This window comes from Microtus ochrogaster, chromosome 5 (assembly GCF_000317375.1).
Source record: "Microtus ochrogaster isolate Prairie Vole_2 chromosome 5, MicOch1.0, whole genome shotgun sequence".
In the NCBI taxonomy this organism is placed as follows: domain Eukaryota; kingdom Metazoa; phylum Chordata; class Mammalia; order Rodentia; family Cricetidae; genus Microtus; species Microtus ochrogaster.
In genome coordinates this window covers 24867327-24872234 of record NC_022012.1, presented here as the reverse complement: position 1 = coordinate 24872234, position 4908 = coordinate 24867327, and positions in this window count along the sequence as shown.

Sequence of the window (4908 nt, the reverse complement as noted above, 5' to 3'; positions counted from 1 at the left end):
TTTGATGGCCTGTGCCCAAGACATATATTCACCTGGCAAAGGAAGCAATTTATGGCCTATCGAGTGGTGACAACCAGACCTTGTATAACCTTCTACAAGACCAGCCTTCTGGGAATGAGATCAGAGGCAACTGGATGCTCAGTGTTATGGGCTAACACTGAGTGAGTTCTTTGTAACCCCATCCTGCAGTAAAGCCCCAGGGCCTTGGACCTGGGGTCCATATATAAGCGACTTAGGGACTCCTGCTGGGTTCCTACAGCTGTACACCTTCTGGAGACTTGAAAGCAAAGCTGGCTAGGGAAACATTTTGTTCAAAATAGATGGTATCCTCGGTGTGCCGTTTTTCTCATCAATAGGATTCTCCAACATGATGAGATTGTTTCTTTCACTTTTCCTTTGCTTGTGCCTGCCTCTTTTGTAGAATAATGCTGTAGGCAGGTTCCTGGACCCTTTTAAATACTTGTTTTAACTCCCTGTTTAAGATCCCTGTGTGGGGAACTAAATTATGTACTGGCTGATCAGGGAGAGGCTTGTACAGTTGTTAATAATTAATAATAAATGCAGAGAGTTAAGTATAAGAAAACTGATATATAGGCTTTGGATCTAAATGGATAAATTAATTATCTTGCTCAATCTTTGATCACTTGGTTTCATTTGGTTTACGTATGGGGGACCTGGCTAAAGTTCAGGAAGGACCTGGCCAAGGACTCTTTTAAAAAGGTCTTTGCATTGCCTTCTTGATAGTCCTAATAGTCTGGTGTGCTATCCCCTCTCAGGGTTTTAAATATCCACATGCAGGCATCTGCTCAGTGCTAAATAAGCTGCCTTTGGCTAGGAAGATCGAAACTTAATGAAATTTATGATTGTGAAGACATGAATCAGTGGGTGGTGGTCAGAATCGTAACCCAGGACAATGGTGACCTAGAGTGATGGCAATATCCTAAGTTTAGGTTAAATTCATACTTAGAGACTAGGTAAAAGGGTGTGTCTGTAAAGTAAAATACATGGATTTGGACTCGGGGATCTACACGGGGCTCTAGGGACCGAACCAATACAGAGATTGACAATGACTGATGAAGGTGATTTCAGAATTCCCTGTGGCCAATTAGCCTATCAAACTGTACTCAATGTCTTTTTCCATGCTTCACTTGTCTTCCTGTGCATGCCATCAGGTAACACTTGGTCTCAGAACATCCTCTGCTATGGAAGCTGCTTGATTCTTCTTGAGTTTCATTTCATTTATTTTTGTTCAAATAAACCTTGCATGACATAACTGGCTTTGGGAACTTCTGCTTTAACACCAATACCTGAAGCTTTCTCATCTTCTTTCTACTGAGTATTCACTTGGTGCCACAGCCACTTTTTCCGAGCTGTTTCATCAGCTCCCTTTTCTAATATGGTGGTTTTCATTTCTAGCATTTCAAACTGACTATGGATGCTTTATGTTTCTCTGCAAAAATTCTCTATCTGTTCATATACATTACCCACTTTTTCTGAGAACTGTCAACAGTTAGCCATTTTTATTAAGATCACAGTCTAATATTTGGGTAATCTGTGGATCCAGACCAAGTAGCTTTTTTTAATCTTGTGATGATGAATTATTTTCTTTTGGTTTGTGCATTTCATAGTGTTTTTTAAAAAATCAAATAATGGAGATTACATCAGAAGAACAGGAGAGACTGAGGTAAATAGATTGTGGGTCCGACTTCTTCCAGGTTACCCGTGTTGAAAGGTAGAGTCAGATGGGCTAAGCTGTTTGTTTGTGTTTGTGAAATGTGCCATCTTAGCCAATGGCTGAGCTATCTCTCCAGCCCAAATGGAGAGAAGCAAGTTCCACTGAGATTTAAGTTCAGATCACTGGATTCAGAGTGCTACCCAGCATGCCACTGTAACAACACTAAACTGTGTTTTGCATTTTATTGCTGCTTTATTTGTCTTCAGTGTTGTGGTGGTTTGAATAGGTGTGGCCCCCTCAGACTCACATTTGAATGCTTGGCCTATAGGGAGGGGCACTATTAGGAGGTGTGGCCTTGTTGGAGGAAGTGTGTCACCATGAAGGTGGGCTTTGAGGTCTCATATATGCTCAAGCTACACCCAGTATAGGACAGTTCACTTCTTGCTGTCTGAGGATCAAGATGTAGAACTCTCAGCTCCTTCTCTATAACCATGTCTGCCTGTATGCCACCATGTTTCTTGTGATTCCAATAATGGACTAAACCTCTGAAACTATAACCCAGTTTCAATGAAATGCTTTCCTTTATAAGAATTGCTGTGATGGAGCTCAGCTACCACCCAGAGCCACAGCTGGGAATGGAGTTTGCCTGTCCTAACATCTACCCCATCTGGGACCTACTGGAGCTTGTGAAGGGACTGGTCCTGTAGAATGATACCTGCAGGATCTCCATGACTGGGAGTGGCCTTGGGATGTCCAAGAGGAGTCTCACTGAGGCTCCAGTGATGATGGAGTACCAGAAACTAGAGGCCTTGGACCAGACCAATGACTCCTTGCAATGAACACTTACTAGCAAAGCTGACTGGAAGGAAGGGTATATTATGTGACATACCGCAGCTCCCAGTGCGATCAGGATGAATGAAGAGGTGTGAAGAGCAGGAAAGATGAAGAATCTCTTCATAGCAATAGAAACTCTAAGACAAGTGTGTCACAGCCTTCAGTCTTCAGCAGTAGCTGCAATTCCCCTGCAGGTTCTTTCAGCAGGTCCTGCACGCCGGTGCTGTTGGAAGCCTCCCTGCTTCTATTTGTCTTCTACCTGTGATGAAGGAGTTACTTTCATTGGTTAATAAAGAAACTGCCTTGGCCCATTTGATAGGCCAGCCCTTAGGTGGGTGGAGTAGGCAGAACAGAATGCTGGGAGGAAGTGAAGCAATCGCCACGCCTCTCCTCTCTGGGGCAGATGCGATGAAGCTCCGGCCCAAGATGGACGTAGGCTAGAATCCTTCCTGGTAAGCTACCATTTTGTGGTGCTACACAGATTATTAGATATGGGTTAGTCAAGATGTGAGAATTAGCCAATAAGAGGCTGGAACTAATGGGCCAGGCAGTGTTATATGAATACAGTTTGTGTGTTGTTATTACAGAGCATAAGCTAGCCAGGAGGCCAGGAGCCGGGTGGCAGGAACTCAGCCCGCTGCTCCTCTCTACACACCTGCAAGCATGCTCCTCACCTTTTATCAGGCTTGTGTTCTCTGTGGAGTGGTGGGACTCTTGGTTCTTAGACCTTCTGCTCTCGTCTCAGTTTTGGGTCACCAATGCACCCAGGATTTGGACATGGGCTTTCCTTCTACCTTTCCTTCTGTCACAGCAGACTGACATGGAGACAGGAATCTGGGATATTAAGTTTCCCACCTCTCTCTCTCTCACTCTCAGTGGGAGCTGACCTCTGCTCGTGACCAGTTTAGAACCTTCCAGGGCATACAGTATTTGCTCCCATCGCTACTTCAGTGACGGGTAGCTTGGGTTATGGCCGGAGATGGAAGGGGACCTGTCTGCTTCTGTGACAGATGCTGCTGCTTGTTACTGGATACCAAGCTCATGGCAGATGCAGGGGGGCACTTGCCCCCCTTTACTTCTCTTCCTTTCTCTGCAGCAGCTTCTCTTTGCTAGAATTTATGGGTGGAGAGGGCTTCTGGCCTCTTCCCAGAAGAACACGAGGCATACTGCTACAGCAGTATGGTGCCTGGGCACTGCAAAAGGGGCGCTTAGGTTTCTTGCCTTCTTGCCTAGTCCTTCTTCCTTGTAATCATCCAGAGGAGGCTGTGGCAAAGCTCTTGTGGCATTTCCTGGGATGGGAACTCTCAAGAATTCTTTTAAAACACGATTGAGTAATATTTTTCCTTTTTATAAATTATTTTGTTCTTTTATCAAAAATAGTTTTTTTCATATATTATATTCTGAGTATGGTTTCCCTCCTTCTATTCTTTCCAGTTCCTCCCCACTTTCCTTCTCAGTGGGATCTATGCCCTTTCTGTCTCTTACTAGAAAACAAACAGTCTACTGAGGGATAAAATAAAATCTAATAAAATAAAGCAAAGCACACACACACGGTAATAGGACAAAACAAACAAACAAGCAAAGGAAAAGAGCCCAAGAAAACACACAAGAAACAGATACATAGAAAGATCCATTTGTTCATGTACTTCTTTGGAATCCCGTAAAAACACAAAATCCAGGAGCCATAATATATGAACCTGTAGGATAAAAGAGAGAGTGAGAGAGAAAGGAGAGAGAAAATTTATTTTTAAAAAAGCCCTGACTTGGAATTGGCAAAGACGCCATTAAGTTTGTTTTTTGTTGGCCATCCACTGCTGGGCTTACAGCCTTCCCTTAATAATAGCTTGTTTCCCTGGTGAGACTCCTTTGGAAAAAACAAAATTTTCATTTGTAAGTGGTTATCAACTGGAAGTAACTTCTGGGTTAGGGATGGGGGCTTGGGTCCACTTCTCCTTCCTTTCAGCTCTAGGCCTCACCCGGTGCAGACCTGTGCAGGCCCTGTGCACGCTGCCTCCTTTCTCTGCCACTTCGGTCCTGTTGTGCTTAGATGGCCTTGCTTCCTTGGTGGCCTCCAGTGCCCCTGTTTCTCACACTATAGCTGCCTCTTCCTCTGCAGGGTTCCCTGAGCCTTGAGGGAGAGATTTGACTGAGACATCCTGTTTAGGGCTGAGTGGCCCAAGTTCTCTCATTCTCTGGGTATCGTCTGGCTTTCAGCCTCCTTATTCGTTCTCATCTGCTGCAGAAGGAAATTGCTCTGATGATGAGTGAGGAAGGCACAGTCATTTAGTTACAGCAGAGTTGACTTGAATACACGGCTACTATCCACATACAAGTGAATACACGGTTACTATCCACATACAAGTGAATACACGGCTACTATCCACATACAAGTGAATACA